This window comes from Tenrec ecaudatus, chromosome X, assembly GCF_050624435.1.
Source record: "Tenrec ecaudatus isolate mTenEca1 chromosome X, mTenEca1.hap1, whole genome shotgun sequence".
Lineage (NCBI taxonomy): Eukaryota > Metazoa > Chordata > Mammalia > Afrosoricida > Tenrecidae > Tenrec > Tenrec ecaudatus.
In genome coordinates, this window is record NC_134548.1 from 37,431,429 (window position 1) to 37,449,463 (window position 18,035).

The following is an 18,035-nucleotide window of genomic DNA, read 5'->3' on the forward strand; positions in this document are numbered from 1 at the left end:
TGGGGAAAAAAAAGGCTGAATATATTCTTCCCTTTTGATTTTGTAATTCCAAGTATTTTACATTTGATTATAACACTTTCCTTTGCTTTCTAGCACTACCTTTTAATATTTTTGGTTGAGCTTCTTTAACATTTTTTCCATTTGCTTTCACTTTTTTCTGTTTAAGAGCAACTTCCAATGTCTTCTGACATTCATTTGCACTTTTTCCCTTATTTTTATTTTTAATTACCTTTGTATTTTTAATGTATGATATTCTGGATATTATTCCACACTTCAACTGTTCAGCAGGTATGGTGTCCATTGTGTAAAATGTGTTTTCGATTTAGTACCTAAATTCAAGTGGGACAAACTTAAGATTGTACTTTGGCTCTCTCGTGGATTGATTTCATTTTTTAAAAACAAACATGATCTGTTCCACAGTCAGCCTCAGGTCTTGTTCTCACAGATGATATTGAGCTTTTCCATAGTTCCTTTCAAGAGATGTAGTCAATTGGTTGCCTGTGTATTCCATCTGGTGATATCCATGTATAATCACCATTTATTTTGTTGAAAAGGAATTTGCAACTAAAAGGTAATTGGTCTTGCAAAATTCCGTCATGCAATCTCCAGCAGAGTTTGTAGTTCCAAGGCTGTGTTTTCCAAACACTGAATGTTCCATTTCATTTCCAACGTTTGTTTTCCAATCACTAATAATAATCATTGCATCTTAATTACACGTTTGATCAAGTTTAGTCGGAAGAAATTTTTAGAATTCTTCAATTTCTTCATATTTGGCTTTTGAGTAATAGCCATAATAACTGGCTTTCCTTATAAACCTATCAATATTATCTTATCACAGCGAGCATTGTACTTCAGGATAGATTTTGAAATGCTATTTTCAATTTGGATATGTGGCCCATCGAAGTCAGCCTCTTGGAATCCAGAACCAGGTGGTGAAAAAGTTAAGAATGGGTCTAGTGAGACAAATACAGTTTAATCTGTAAACCAATAGCATGGAAGACTGTCATAGAAATGAAATTAAGCTCTAAAGCAATTCACAATTCTATAATTACTATATATCTAATATTCTTGCTTTCCACAAGAATTAAAGTTATAGAAAAAGAACCCCAGGTTTTTGATTCGACTCTTTCAAGTGCTAAGGTTATTGTTCCCCTTTCCTCTGTGAGTTTTCCCATAATGTTCCCCCTGGAAACTATACAGGCGCAGGTTCATGTGTCTATTCATTACTCCATCGCTGCTGGGAAATGTTTACTCTTGTTTCACATTGACTAATGTTCAAAGTGTTGAAGTAGGAACATCTGCTAAAAAGATGGACTGACGATAATAGTCCTTGGAGTTAAGATCATGGTACAATTGACTTATAATAACTCTGAAACCCTGAGCCATGGGTACATTTTAGGGATACATCTTTAAGAAAACATTACTTTCACCTGATTCATAATAATATTAAATTGCGTTTGTTAAGTTTTGTTCAAGAGTCAAAAATATCTAGTAATTTTAAACATCTTTTAAACAGAAACAAATACTCATTTTAAATCAACTAGGGGGACTACATGAGTATCAAAGAACAGTAGTATAGAAAGAATTTTATTGTTTTTCTAAACTCTGACTTGCATAGAATGTAGGATGGAAGTACTCCAGGGTCCAGTGCAAAGCCATGTAAATATTTGGTACTCCAGAACCAAATCTTTGTTGTCACTGTACTTGTATTAAGTTCTACATATTTGATTAATTAATTTGGCATTTAGTTTATCTCCATGAAGTTGCTTATTCCAAATCTGTTACCCTCATGAGATAGTGTACCTAAAATATATATTATAGTTAAATAACATAGGTGCTTTACATTTTAGTCGATATGAATTTATTTCTTCTCTTTCCTCAGACTACCAAGATATTCTTTCAAGTGTCCACTTGATTATGGATACATCAGCTCAAGCTCAGTTTTGCATCTATCTGTCAGCATATTCCATTCAGTTTACTCATGATCACTGGTACAATATGTACCAGTGACCATGAATTTCTAGAACTTTTACTTTTTTCTGTGGTAGATCCTCCATTGAATGTGGACAAGAAAACATTTAGCTTCTGGAGCTTTTGGCAGCCTTCTTGTAACAATGGCAGGGAGCCAATTCTAAGGTGATGAAAAGGCTGTGTTCTTGTAGATGTCATTGATTCATTAACTGAAATAATTCTTAGAGTTCACCTTCATTTCTGGACTTTCCAGCTATGTAAGGTGAAACTTTCCTTTTTTTGTTTGAGCTGTATTCAGCCTGCATTTCTGTAGAAACATGCATTCTGATATTAGGCAGTGATGTTTTCTGCTTTCTGATTTTACATAACCTTCCTTCAATGTAATACATATTTCTTGTTCATCGACTCTATAAAAGTCACTCTACTATGTACTGAAGAGACATTATGAAGGTATTTAAAGATGTATTGCTACAGCCATTGTTCTCTTTGTTCAGAGGAAAGATGAGTGACACATTTAGTCGACTGGACACACCAGTCTCCACAACCCTGTGACAAGAATAACTGGACTCTGAAAATGATCACATGATAAGGTTCTGAATAGAGTGATAGAATAGAACTCAAAATCATAAAAGAGACCAGGTTTAGTGGTCAGATAGATACAGATGGAACCTCAAAACTATGGCCTTTACCTTTCCGGTCTGGAACCAAAATCACCTCCACATTAAAATAATCAACCATTTAAGATCAGAAAAGGGCACTATTTGTACAAAGACAGAGATAAAAAGACTGGGAGAGAAGCAGTATTCAAAATTGAAAACAATGGGAGGAAGTGGGATAAGTCATAGTACATTAAGGGAATTACAATGGATGAGCTGAAACAAAATGTGCATGAACTGTTGAATGGAAAACTGATCATCTGCTTCATAAATATTCACATAATTCACAATAAATAGATGTATTTATTAACCAAAAATATCAGAATGTGACATTACTGTTTGTAGATATATCCTCTTTGTAGGTCTGTACACATTTGATGCAGAGTTTCCATCTCTGTAACTCTTCCCTGAATAATTATGGCAGTTTTTACTTCCCAAGGGACACAAATTGTGTTCTTTCTAAATGTTCTTTGAGTTTGGGGAAGAAAAAGAAACCTGAAGGAGTAGGATCACAGTTGTAGGTAGACTGGGAACTTCTTGTAGGTCAGGCTTGCAACTCTTGAAGAATGCACAGGTGCATTGTTGTGATTAAAAAAATATATTGGCACAACTTTCCTGGCCTTTTTCTACCCAACAGAGTTTTCAATTTTCTTAAAAGGTCATAATAAACATTCAGTAGTGTCCTATGTCCTTCAAGAAATGCAGGGCCATGATGTAAGAACTAATTGTTCTCAAGTTGGAGCTAGGATTTAGTGCAAGCCCAGAATGCCATCATGGATCTATGCTTTTTAAATTTTTATTTATAAATTTTCTGTACCTTGGGCTTTCCATAATCAGTCTCCACACATATTTTCCTTACTGGGCTTCTTGATATCATTTCCTTCTTATCTCCCCCACCCTCTATCACTCCCCCCACCAGACCCCTTTTTATATTTTCTTTCCCTATAGGTTCCATGCTGTGGGTTTCATTTACCAAAGAACAAAGAAATAAATAATAGCCTCAAGAGGGAGCCCCCCCCCAATGGTGGCACACCTCTGTGACACACCACAACCTACACATATATAGCAGATTATAGCAGAATAGATGCCACAGCATCACCAGAATAGTATGCATCTCAATAAGGCATACAGGGTGCTGATGTAGCAAGATATTGTTTGTCCACCAACTGCCAGCATACCATACTGGCACAGGTGACTTCTGTCTCCTCACCCATCATGTGTTTTCTGGCTTAAGTTCTCAGGCAACAAGTGTGTCTGAGGTTGGGTCTAGTTTACCCAGAAATGATCACTGAAGATAAGGGTATTACAGCAAAATGTGGTGAAGAAAATAGATGGTGTCAGTCTATCAATAGAAATAGCGACTGGGGTCTTAAAGGCTTGTATTTAAACAGACAGTCAGCTAAGTGAGAAATCAACTAACTCCACACAAAAGAAGCACACCACCTAGTTTGACCGAAAGATTACAATTACAAAATTAATATATGTTGAAGAGAATAGTACAAGTGGTAAAATTCTGAACCCCCAATTTGTGGAAGGCTATGGAGGAGAGTGGGAGCCCCAAAACCCATCTGCAAAGTGGGTAATCACATGGAGCCACTGACAGATCTACTCTAGCCAAAGGCAACAGTCCTGAAGAGCCTTACTAGCAGGCAGAGGTTCATGGTAACCTTGATTATGCTGGACAGAACTCTATACTTGGCCAGTTGACCTTCCCATAGACACGTCATGAATTTGTTCTGGGGACAAGTTTCTCTTAGATGTTCCATAACAAAACTTCTTCCCTGGCTTCTAGAACATTCATGGGGGACTTCGCACTCCCATGGATTATTTGTATTTTTGCCTTTACACTAATGTGACCGTTTCCTTACCGCTTTAGTGCAATTTGTTTTTCATTGTCTTCTGTCGGGTTTCCCAGTGAAGCGCAAGAGTGGATGAACAATGATAATAATTGATGTAAGGTGTTACAGGGATTGTAAGGGAGGGGATGGGCAATAGGGAGGGGAAGGGGAGTCTGGGAGTGAATAATGAAGGCAGGAGGGGAGAGGGAGTAATGGAGCTGACTGTGATTGAACAAATCACTTTGGGGTCAAATCAACAATGGGAGGAAGGAATGCCCTGGGATGGATGTGGTGGTCAATGTACATATGTTTGAATGATTTAAATATTAAATTCTATGATCTTTAAATTATGTGCCAATGAAACTCTTGGGGGGAAAGAAATTATCTTACAAAAGACCACTATTAATTGAATAAAGACAAATGCACAGATATTAATAATAGCAAATGAAACGTATTACTTAAATAAAGATAAATAAACAGTAGCCTGTTCCAAAAGTATTTTAACATAAAAAGAAAAGAAAAGAAAACCTATCAGTTTTACTCCTTTGGGTAAATAACTGCTACCATACACTTCTGAGATGACCTCTTTGTTTTCAATGTATATGACCCAACAGATCCATTTGGAATGTACTATTTTGATTGGATTTACTTTTTGTAGGTATCTTAACAAGAGTAAAACAAGTGTATTGTGAGAATTTGTCTGATTGCAGAGAATGATTTTTTAAATCATTTTATTTAATTCTTATCACTATCCATCTTTACATTCATTTTGTCAAGAACATATGTACATTTGTTGCCATCATCATTTTCAAAATATTTGCCTTTTATTTGAGCCCTTAATATCAACTGCTCATTTCCCCCCTCCATCCCGACTCCCCCTACCTCATGAACCTTTCATAATTCATAAATTATTATTATTTTGTCATTTGTTACACTGTTTGACGTCTCCATGTTACACTGCTTGACGTCTACCCCATCCTCTTCTCTGCTGTCCATCCCCCAGGGAGGAGCCTATAGGTAGATTCTTGTAATCAGTTTCCCTTTCTACCCCACATTCCCTTCACCCTCCAGACATTGCCACTCTCACCACTAGTCCTGAAGGAGTCATCTGTCCTGGATTCCCTGTATTTCCAGTTACTATCTGTACCAATGTACATCCTCTGGTCTAGCCAGATTTGTAAGGTAGAATTGGGATCATGATAGTGGCGTGGGGGAGGGGGGAAGAGTAGGAAGTATATAAGAACTAGAGGAAAGTTTTATGTTTCATTGTTGCTACCCTTCACCCTGACTGACTCATCTCCTCCCCACAACCCTTCATTAAGAAGGTGTCCAGTTGGCTACTGATGGACTTTTAGCTCCACTCTGCACTCACCCACATTTACAATGATATGATTTTTTTGTTCCTTGATGCTTGATACCTGATCCCTTCGCCAGCTCATGGTCACAGAGGCTGGTGGGTTTCTTCCACGTGGGCTTTGTTGCTTCTGAACTTGATGGCCACTGGTTTATCTTCGAGCAGAGAAGGATTTATAGACATTTTTGTTTACAATAAAACCTGAGCATGTACGAACTAGGGCCCTAGTAGGAATACTTTTAGATACATGCTTGTATTATAAAAATTAAAAACAATTCCTGTTCTCTTGAGTTACAGTTCAGTGAGGGAGACCTTTCATTAAATAATCACACAAATAAATGTACTACTGCTGCCTCTGATACATAAAATAAATACACAGAGGGTCACAAAAGACTATAAAAGGAGGAGATGACCTAGCACTTGTTTCAGGAAATGGTTCCCTAAGGAATGGGTGTTTACTCTGGAGTCTTGAAGTAGGGGGACCACTGAACTAGGTGGCGAGAAGTAGTGTGGTCAATGTCCATATATTAGGAAAGAAGATGATGCAGCATTTAAGGAAGTTAATGCATATCAGTGTTGTTGGCTTATGTACGTAAAGTGGGTGTGGGTTCAACATGGCATTAAAAAATACTTGTCTGGATTTGAATTCTGGGGCTTCTTTCATCGGATTTACAAACAAATGAACTGCTTTTAATTTTCTGTGCTCCTTATCCTGATGGTGAGTCAACAGAAATGTCTCATTTTAAATCTGTGTTGAAATCCCTGTGGTGGTTTCTTTTTCCGTCCATCTGGACTTCAAGGCATAGCTAAGACATATAAAGGCATATATAAGATATATTCGTGCAGCATGCATATGCATGTTGAAAGCGAATTTGTGAATGTGTACATGTCTGTGCTTTTTTGTGAAGATGTGTGTTTGTGCATCTGTATTGATGTGTCTGTTGTGTGTGTGCATTTGTGCTTGTGAATGCATTTATGTCATAAATTTTGTCATAAGCTTATGTCATAAATTTTATGAGTGTGTGTGTGTAGCAAAGGCACTAAATAGGGGTTTCTTCACTCAGACAATGTTATGTGGCTTGGCTCAAGCAACTATATGGATGCCTTCATAATCCATTACAACAAGTGATACTCTTGCTCTTAGACTGCTAAAAAATTATCTTGGGATAAATATAACATTCACCAGAATTCCCAAAGTTTACTTCAAACATCAGCATCAGCTTTTCCTGACTTTGTGCTCCCAAAAGAACATTTTAGGCCTGCCTTTCTCTCTTCCAAGAAGAAAATTCCAAGGGCAAAGAGAAAATATAGTCTGAACAGTAACCAAACTCTGAGCTGATCCACTGAGTCACTGGCACCAGGGCCTTCCGTAAATTCTTTTTTCTAAAGAAGCCATTTTATTGACTCATTGTTAGGTATTTTTAGTTGATTTCAGCTCATAGCAGCAATCTAAAACTGCCACATTTGGGTCTTCTTAGGTTGCAATCTTCATGGGAGTAGATCATCAGGTCTTTTTTCTCATGAAGCTGCTAGGCTAGTGGGTTTGAATAGCCAACCTTCTGGTTAGTATTGAAGGGCTTCTCTGTTGCTGAGCCTTCCTTACTGAAAAATACTTGCAATGATTGCCTCCACCTTCTGTATGCAGTAGGATGCCAAAATCAAAATCTGATGATGGTAACAGGGTTCAATGAAAATACCTATTGGAGAAAATAAAATTAAGAGACAACTTTACAGCTAGTTATAATCCAATTTCCTGCATCAGGAAAAATTGGTTGGTATATTGGCAGGACTGGAGCCCTATGCGCATTCAAAGCTATGTTGTCAGCCGCCATCTTTGAGTAGGGCATTATTGCCTAGTTCCTCCAAACCAAAAACCAAATCCTCTGCCACAGAATCAATGCTGACTTATAGTTAGCCCCCTGTGAGCTGCCATGCTGTTCACAGCCAAATGCCTAACCACTACTCCACCAGGCCTCCTTGCCTATTTCCCACACTGGTCAAAATCCAACAGGTAAGAGATTTGGTTGCTATGAAATACAATTGTTTCATGTTGTTGGCTCTATTGGCCTTGAGTGAACCATTTCAAACCAGTTCAAAGCCCTAATTCAAACCACCAACTTTTGGGTTACCAGCCTTAATCACTTACTCCTTCTGTAATAGACTATGGACTATGAAGCCCTATGCCACAGTTCCACTCTGTCCTATAGAGTTGATATGAGGCAAGTTCATTCTGAAGGTCTATAGCAACATCAACAATAACCATGGAATAGTGACAGGAAAGACAACAAAAGTGGTTGGGGTGCTTCTGTGAAGTTATTTAAATATCAAGTTTAAGATTGAGTTATTTATCCTATAAAGTAGCCTTAAAAGTTATCAAATTCCCCTCAAGATAATGGATAGTGTTCTTTAAAAAATTGTTGTGATGGATGAATACATTTGGGAAGTACTTCATATCTTATCTCTAACTTGAGAATCCACATTGCATTTTAATACCAAGGTGCCCTGGTAGTGCAATTTTAAAGTACTCAGCTGCTAACGGAAAGGTCAGTGGTTCAAACTCACAAGCTACTTTGGTGGGGGCAAGGGGGGGAGATATGTGGCAATCTATTTCTGTAAAGATTCATGGTCTTAGACGTCTTATGTAGGATATCTACTCTGCTCTGTAGAGTTGTTATGATTTGGAATAAACTAGAAGCAGTTAGCATAGAATTATAGGAATCTTTAGGAATTTTCTCTAAATTTATAAAAGCTACACTTTTGAACTTTATTTTACAGTAGGAGTTCTGATTGTACACGCTGAAGAATCGCTAAAAAGGCAGATAAAAGATATGAATGAGAAGAGGATATGCACTAAAAATGTATTCTTACATTCCTTAAATCTGGCTTCTGATTAATGGCTCAGGAGGTATCAACTTCTAAGAAACCCTTCACTTCCCATACACCCCTGCTTCTTCCCCAAATGAGCTAGAACTGTTTGACTCTTTACATTTAGGAGAGGAGACCTAAATGAATTTTTCCCTCCATCTCAGCTTTTAATGGTAGTTCTTAAGTTCCATGGGTCTACAGTGGCAGAATGGAAAAGAGATGTCCATCAAGAGGCTAGCAATGGGAAAAAAATACTATACAAGCTTAAATATTCCGAATTTTTCCAAAGGTAGATAACATTCATTTCTAATTCAAATAAGTAGCAATATATTATTTTGAAAAGCTTTTTTCATTAAAAAATCATTTTATTGTGGACTCATACAAATCTTATCACAGTCCATACATACATCAATTGTATAAAGCACATTTGTACATTTATTACCCTCATAATTCTCAAAACATTTGCTCTCCATGACGATGCTTCTTTTAAAAAAAATCTCTTCTGCCACTCTGGCTTTTTTTTTTTAGCACATTTTTACATTCATTGCCCTCATCATTCTCAAAACATTTGCACTCCACTTAAGCCCCTGGCATCAGCTCCTCATTTTAACCCTCCCTCTGCACTACCCCCTCCCTCATGAACCCTTGATAATTTATAAATTATTAATTTGTCCGACGTCTCCCTTCATCTACTTTTCTGTTGTCCATCCCCAAGGAAGAAGATTATATATATGTAGATCCTTTTAATAGGTTCCCCCTTTCCAACCCACCCTCCCTCAACCCTCCCAGCACCGCCACTCACACCACTGGTCCTGAAGGGATCATCAGCCCTGGATTCCCTGTGTTTCCAGTTCCTATTTGTATCAGTGTACATCCTCTGGTCTAGCCAGATTTTTAAGGTAGAATTGGCATCATGATAGTGGGGTGGGAGGGAGGAAGCATTTAATAACATATGTCATAAACTCATTTCTACTATTTTCCTTACTTAGAACCTAAAATTAATAACAAAATATTAGAATCAGATGACAGATAATTCTTTAGACCATTTTTGTCACCATAGCTCCTACCAATTCTGTGCCATGGTACTTACTCTGTGTTGAGCACTGCAGATTTGCTTTATTCCTATTTGAGGGGAAAATTAAATAAGACATGGCAGCTACATTTTCAATTGAGGGAACATTTGGAAATGATTTAAGAAGCTTGATTAAAGAGAACACAGCCTTTTAAGATTCAGTCCTTATGAAGTTTGCATTTACCTTTTTCAGGTTTGAAACAAGTTCTAAATAATGTTCTATCAACTGGTTATAAAGCATTTATAAATGGAATTGCATAGAATTATTTACATGTCTTTGGAATATGGTAAAACACTTCATATAATAAATTATTATGTAAAAGCTATGTTAACAATCATTCATTAAATGTTAATAATATTTAATAATGTTTTCTTTCCTTTAAAGTGACAAGACAAAGAGATATTTCATATTAAAATAGAACAAAATTAAGGATTTTATTTTTTCCCCAGATTTCAAACTCTAGATTGAAGTAGTTAGAATTTTACCTCTTACAAATTCTAGTTATTTGTATTAATGCAGATAAAAAGAGCATGTTTGCATTTTATAAAACATCCTGCCTCTAGAGTCTGGAAGAACTCTGTGAGGATGTGAGGTGGAAAACTGAAATTGGATTGTGCATTAAAATTTTAAAGCACTCTCTGTACTCCTTAACTTGGAAAGTGTCTATAAATATTTATTCACGTTCATCTTTAGTATATTTATCTCATCTTCTAGTGATGGTCCCTGAAGCTGGGAATATTCAAATTAATAGGCTTTGATTGCATCAAAATAACTGGATATTCTCACAGAGAATTATGAACGATATTTTAAAAGTTGTATTGAACACCATAAAACTGGCATAGGGCTTAAAATAGTGGCCCTCCTTAGTAAGTGGTGATGGAGCAATTTTACATAACCACTGTTCTTATAGTCCCAATTACCAAAAGAGATACTAAATAAAATCAGGACGTAGAATTTTGAGGGAACTCCAGATATGGTTTATTGAAACCACTTCTCATATGGTTGCTGTGGACCTATGATTGTATGCTATGTTGAACTATGGCAATGCATTATCATAAAGTTTGCTTGCAGAGTGGAAGAATGCTTGTTTCAATACTTGGCAGAAGAATTGGAAATAGGACCTTGAAAAAAGAAATATGAGCTAGAATGGGTAAAAGTATACATGGACATTGTTGACTTGAGAACTCAGGAATCATAGTGTGTGGACTCCTTACCATGAAAAAAGTGAGTTTCTTAGAGAAGTTTCTTTGTGGAAAGCCTCAAGTTGAAAAAAAGCAAATTTTATTTGATGCATCAGGTTGTCTAGATTCATATTCTCTCTGTGTTTATTTCCCTTTGGTTGTCCTAATTCATGTATTTTCAAATAACTCATTAGTAGAAACATGTAGGGGGGGTGTCTAAAAATTTTCCTTTGGAAGATGGGTCCCAGAATCCCTAACTTTTCTTCATAACGCAGCTCCATGATGATTTCTCCTGACATCAACACAAGAACATTCAAACCTTTTTAGGAAAGGAGGAAGTTCCCAGGAGCACTACAGCTTGCTTATTCTGGAGATTTAGAGTGTTGAGAACCATTCCCAACAAAACCAAACAGAAGCCCATTGTATATGAGTTGATTCCAACTCATAATGACCCAATATAGGGTTGCTAAGGCTTTGTAAAAATTTTTATAAATCGTTTTGTTAGGGGCTAATACAACTCTTATCACAATCCATACATACATCAATTGTGTAAAGCACATTTGTACATTCATTGCTCTCATCATTCTCAAAATATTTGCTCTCCACCTAAGCCCCTGGCATTAGCGTCTCATTTTCCCCTCCCTCACTGATTCCTCCCTACCTCATGAACCCTTGATAATTTATAAATTATTATTTTGCCATCTCTTTCCCTGCCCGAAGTCTCCCTTAACCCACTTTTGTCCGTTCTGCAGGAAGGAGGTTACATGTAGATCCTTGTAATCGGTCCCCCCTTTAAAATTCACCCTCCTTCTGCCCTCCCAGTATTGTCACTCACACCATGGGTTCTGAAGGGATCATCATCCCTCGATTCTCTGCATTTCCACTTCCTATCTGTACAAGTGTACATCCTCTGGTCTAGCCAGATTTGTAAGGTAGAATTGGGATCATGATAGTGGGGGAGGAGGAAGCATTTAGGAACTAGAGGAAGGTTGTATGTTTCATCATTGCTACATCGCACCCTGACTGGCTCATCTCCTTCCCGAGACCCTTCTCTAAGGGGATGTCCAGTGACCTACAAATGGCCTTTGGGTCTCCACTCCACACTACCCCCTCATTCACTATGATAAGATTTTTTGTTGTAATGATGCCTGTTACCCTATACCCTCGACAACTTGTGATTGCACAGGCTGGTGTTCTTCTTCCATGTGGGGTTTGTTGCTTCTGAGTTAGATGGCTGCTTGTTTTCTGTCAAACCTTTAAGACCCCAGATGCTATATCTTTTGATAGCTGGGCACCATCAGCTTTCTTCACCACATTTGCTTATTCACCCACTTTGTCTTCAGTGGTTGTGTTGGGAAGGTGAGAATCATAGAATGCCAATTTAATAATAGAAATTATTCTTGCATTGAGGGAGTACTTGAGTGGATGCCCAATGTTCTTCTGCTACCTTAATACTAAACCTATAAATATATGCACATAGATCTATTTCTCCATCCTCATATATAAATATATTTGCATATGTACATGCCTTTATTTAGACCACTATAAATGTCCTTTGCCTCCTGGTTCTTTCTTTCCTCTATTTCCTTTGACTTTCTTCTTGTCCCACTATCATGCACAATCTTCATTTGGGTTTCAATAATTCCTCTTGGTTACATTACCATTGATCATGCCCTATCAGACCTCCTGCACTCTCCTCATCACCGATTTGGATCACTTGTTGTTCCCTTGTCCCTAGGTTTGTTAACACCAGTACCTTTCCCCACACCTCTGAGAAGATGGTGTCTAGTTAAAACTCACCCACCCGAACTCCTGCTGGCAGACCAGAAAATTGGGAAGTAAGGTGAAAGAGACTGGGAGGCAGAGTCCTGAAAGTAGAACTAGGGTACTAGGGTCTGTCCCAACCCCCACTTTTTGTGATTTCCACTCACAAAGTGAACCAAGCATGCACTAAATCGTTCTAGATTCAGGGTGCTGGGTTCGTGGGCTTTGCCTTTACTCAGTGAGGACTGATTTCTCCAGACTGATGCGCTAACGGGGACGTAATCCTAGACACAAGGAGGACCTCTGACACCTTGTGTCAGAACCCCACACCAGAGCTCCCTGCACTCTTAGCTGCCTTGAGCTCACAGCCTGGGAAGTGGTGTCAGCGGGTACCCATAACTTTGGGGTAGTAGAAAAAGCAGGAATTTACCTGAGCCAGGTAGTGGTGTGGGAGAAAATAAGTGGATATTTATAGTACACGGGGTGAATTCAGTTCCAGTTGGCCTAGAAGAAAACAACCTCCCTGATAAGCTGGATCTCCTCCTCTAGGGGTCAGTGTGACATTCCCAAATCAGGGAACCTCATACCAATAAAACAAAGAGAGAAAATATATTTTCTTGGTAAAAACTGTAAATCCCAGGCTTATCATTACACTACAAGGAAACATGTAGAATCCCTTAACATATATTAGCATAAGAAGGGGACCCTTACTAAGGAATGCCAAATCTTAGCTACAGTGCCTGGAGGCTTTCAACATAATAAAGACCCTCTGGAGCAAGTCTAAGTTTCTAATTGAGCACAGAGCCCAGAACCAGGGAGTCAATTTAATTTAATTCTATTCTAGCTGGCCAGGGGAGAAAACAAAAAACAAAACCCTCTGAGCTAGTAGGGCATTAGCAGTCTAGATAGGACATTAAGCCCAGCACTCCTCTCAGTGATTCTACACTCAGCTAGGGAAGTCCTGCCTGTCCTAAGACTCTACATGGGGCTAAGGGAACAGCCCCACCCCTGCCTGCTGCAGTGCTACATACAGCACACTGCAGGTATACCATTGAACTCCAGAGCTCAATAACATGGGTGGAAATGACACCTGGCTGCTGCTATGATCTTGCCTTCGAGGACATCCGTGGGACCCTACACCAAGCGGCACACCACCTTGTTACCTTGAGGCAGAGTTGGATCTCCTCCAGTCAGGCGATCAAACCTCAGTTTACTCCTTATTTACCATTCTGTTTCTTCTTTCTGTATTCTCTTTCCCTTCTATCTTTCCCACCACAGTTGGTCTCAAGGGGGTCAGTTTTGTTTACTTCTTTTCCTTTTTCTTCTTTTTCTCTCTTTTTCCTCTTTTCTCCCTCTCTTTCCTATCATCCACCACAACTGGCTTCTGGGCCACTGTCCTCCACCTAGAGAAACTCAACCCAAATAGCAGGGGGAATTCCAGCCTTCCCTCTGTGGATGTGCTGCACACCACACAAGGCAGCTGTGACAGCCCTCTACAGTGCACTGCGCTGCTGAGGAAACCTCAGTCAGGCCTCTAAGATAACCTTGCCATCTAGGGTAATTCTGCCCAGCACCCATGGGTCCCTGCACTAAAATGGCACACCAACCAGCCATCCTGCGGCAGGGTTTAAATCCCTCCAGCCCTATATTCAGGCAATCAGGGATCAGTTATCACCTTGTTCTTTATTTTTTCCTTCTCTTGACCATCACAGTCAATCTTAGAAAAGTTGTGTTTTTCTCTTTCTTTTCTTTTTCTTCCTTTATTCTCTCTCTCTTGATTATCTTCACTCTTTCTTCTTTTCTGTTTCACTCCTCTCTCTCTCCTTCCTTCCATATGCCACTGATGGTTTCCAGGCCCCTACCCCTCTGCCTAGGGTAATTCCGCACACCCAGTAGGGAGAGCTATGCCCTGCCCCCTGTGACAGTGCTGCACACGACAAAAGGCAGTACTACAGACGGCACAGCACGGGGCTCAGCTATGTCTATTTTTATCACTTCTTCACTTTTTTCTCTGTCTTTTGTTCTTTCACTTTTCTTCTTTTCTCCTCTTCTTCTCTCTCTTCTCTTCTCTTTTCTTCTTTTCTCTTCTCTTCTCTTCTCTCCTCGCTTTCCTCCTAAAATCTCAGCAGATGCAAATTTCCATTTTTGTTGTTTTCTATTTTTCACTCTTTTTACTTTTGCTCGGTCTTTGCATTTTTTTGGTTAAGGGGTGTTAGTTTGCTTGGTATTTTTGCTCCTGTCTTTGTTTTCTTTTTTCTCTCTTTTTCTTCTCTTCTCCCTCTCTTTCCTTTCACAAACCACTATCAGCCTCCAGGCCACTCCCTTCCACCAAGGGCAACACTGAAGTCACAATTGGGGAATTTGTTAGTGTTCCATCCAGCTGGGGAAATCACACCAGTCCTCCTCCATACCCCAAGCAGCTTGGAGTTCTCCCCTTCAAAAGGCTGGGGGAACTCCAGCCTAAACCCCGAGGCCATACAAGTGACTGGGGGAATTCTTGTCAACCACCGGTGGCACTCCATGATGCTGCTGGAATATCCAGCCAAAGTCCACGGCAAACTCTCTGACTAGGGAATTCTACCTTCCAGCTAGGGTGTTCCAAACCAAGAAGGGTACACCCTCATGCTCTCCATGGCACTCCAGTTGCAGAGTGAAATTCCACACACCATCCAAGGCATTCCAAGCACCGTGAGACAAGCAAGTATGGCTTATTTAAAGATCAGCGAGTGAAACATCACCTTTGTGGGCCCACAACAACCTGACCAGTGTCCCATGAGAGGAATGTCCAACTCACATTCCAAATAATGGAACACTGGTGTGCTAAGGTAAGAGTGAAACCACAGGAAGTTACAGTGTTATCTCAACCCCCCAGTACAGCTACCTGCAGGTAGTTCATAGAAGCACTTATATGAGTACCCCAAGAGAGAGCCCATTGTTCTTTGACTCTGGAAGATGGCTCCAGGATCCTCTAAAACAACATGTAAACAGCAACCATCCCCAACAGCCTCACGGAAAAAGCAGGAGAAACAGAAGACAATGCTGGAAGAAGTTATGAACCTAACGATGTGCATAGAAGTAACAGATATTGACCTGCCACAGAAAGAAATTTTCAGAATGCTACTTGGAGTCATACAGGATATGAAGGAAGTAATACAAAAAAAGATGAAATGATAGAGGAGATAAAGGGAATGCACCAAAGGGATGAAACAACAAGACTTAAGGGATGAAACAGCAAAATCCAGTGGCAAAATGACAGACTTTGCCAACAGACTTGAGGAGGAAGGGAATGGCACAGTGACCTAGAGGATAATCAAGAAGCCCTCAACAAATAGGAAAGGCAGTCAAATAAGACAATAAGAGAAGCTTAAGAAAACCTGAGATACTGAAAAAAAGAAAAGAAAACCTGAGAGACTCGATATGGGCAAAGAGACACCTGATTGGTGGTGGTGCTCTTATACCAGTCGGGCAAAGAGATGACTGGCAGCCCTTTGTTAATCCAAGCTTGATTCCTAGATCGTGGCCAGAGCTGTTTCATGCCTAGGACACATTAAAAAAGAAAACCTGAGAGCCATTATCCGATGCTATGAAGAGGAACAATATTTGAATAATTGGACTACTGGAACAAGATACAACAAGATACCAACAGAGAAAATAGCGAGGGAATTCTTAGAGGAAAACTTCCCCAGCTTAATAAATCAAAATCAGGCAACCATTCAGGAGGCTGAAAGAACACCAACCAGACTGAATCCCAAGAAGAAGTCACCAAGACACATAATCCTTAAATTATCCAACTATGAGGAAAAGGAGATTATAAGAGCAGGCAGGGAAAAGCAAATAGTCATGTAAAGAGGTGCCCCAGTAAGAGTATATTCAGACCTATCAGCAGACATGATAAAGAAGAGGAGGGAATGAAGTAATGTATTCCAAAAATTGAAGGAAAACAATGCAAACCCAAGAATACTATACTCGGCCAAATTATCTATTAAGATAGATAGAGAAGTAAGAGTCTTCCCAGACAAGGAAAAACTCAAAGAACACATAAAAAGAAACCCAGCCCTATACAAAATCCTTGCCGATCCTGTATGGTTAGAAGTGTAACACTCACGATGGAAAATAAGAGACCATCCCATAGAACAACTCCACCCATAGGGCGACAAAAAGAAAATGGACCCCAAGATAGCATTCACTCAATAGTGGAAAGAAGGCAAAAATGAACCACATACACAACACAAACGGATGATAGATATGTAGGAAAATACCCAACACAAAAGGTTCAAGATGACATCAGATTCCACAGGTGAATGTAATAAAACTGAATATCAATAGCCTGAATTCAGGCATCAAAAGGTAGAGGCTAACAAACTGGCTCAGAAAACATAACCCATCAATCTTCTGCCTACAGGAGACACATCTCATGCTTGCAGACAAAAACAGTTTGAGAATTAAAGGCTAGAGAAAAAGACACCAAGAAAACAGCAATGCAAAAAAGCAGGAGTAGAGATCTTAATAGCCGGCAAAATTGATCTCAAAGTACAGGCCATAACATGAGACAAAGAGGGGCGCTATATAATGCTCAAAGCAAGAGTAGATCAACAACCAGTGAGCATTAAAAAAATATATGCATCCAATGAGAGTTCTGCAAATTTCATAAATCAAACACTAAAAGATGAGAAAAGAAATCACAGGCTTAACAATTATAGTAGGTTACTTTAATACACCACTTTCAGAAAAAGATCACTAGGAAAGAAACTCAACAAGGAGGCTACACATCTAAACAGTATAATTGGACGACTTGACTTAATACATATTTTGAGAGCTTTCCACCCAAATGCAAAAAAAAATACATTATTTTCAAGCACACATGGCCCATATTTGAAGATAAAACACATGCTGGGACAGAAGTAGTACTTGAGTAAATTCAAACACATAGAGATTATACAGGGTTCTCTCTCTGATCACTTGTCATAAGGCTGGAAATTAACAAAAGGGTGCTGGGAGAAGACAAGGGAAAACAATTGAAGGATGAATAATTCTCTATTTCAGAAGGAGTGGGTATTGACCAAGAGCAGAGATTAAATCAGGAAGTTTCTAGAAACTAATAAAAATGAAAATACGATGCTGTACCAAAACCTTTGGGATACAGCAATGGCATTTAACAAAGGAAGGCTGATCACAATAAATGCACACATTAATAAAGAAGAGAGACTTGTGATTGATATGTTAGCACAAAACTTACACTAATTAGAGCATAGTGAAAAGATCAATCCTACTAATAGTAAAAGGGCAGAAATAATAAAAATCAGAGCTGAGATACAGGAAAGGGAAAACAAGAA

The 18,035-nt window shown here is 38.9% G+C and overlaps 1 non-coding gene across 1 annotated transcript; it reads left to right on the top strand.

Moving 5' to 3' along the window:
* The first annotated feature begins 16,109 nt into the window (after window positions 1-16,109).
* LOC142435477 (small nucleolar RNA SNORA48) lies at window positions 16,110-16,252 on the top strand. Its single transcript, XR_012781526.1, has one exon. It is a non-coding gene; the product is annotated as a small nucleolar RNA SNORA48 (small nucleolar RNA).
* The last annotated feature ends 1,783 nt before the right edge of the window (window positions 16,253-18,035 follow it).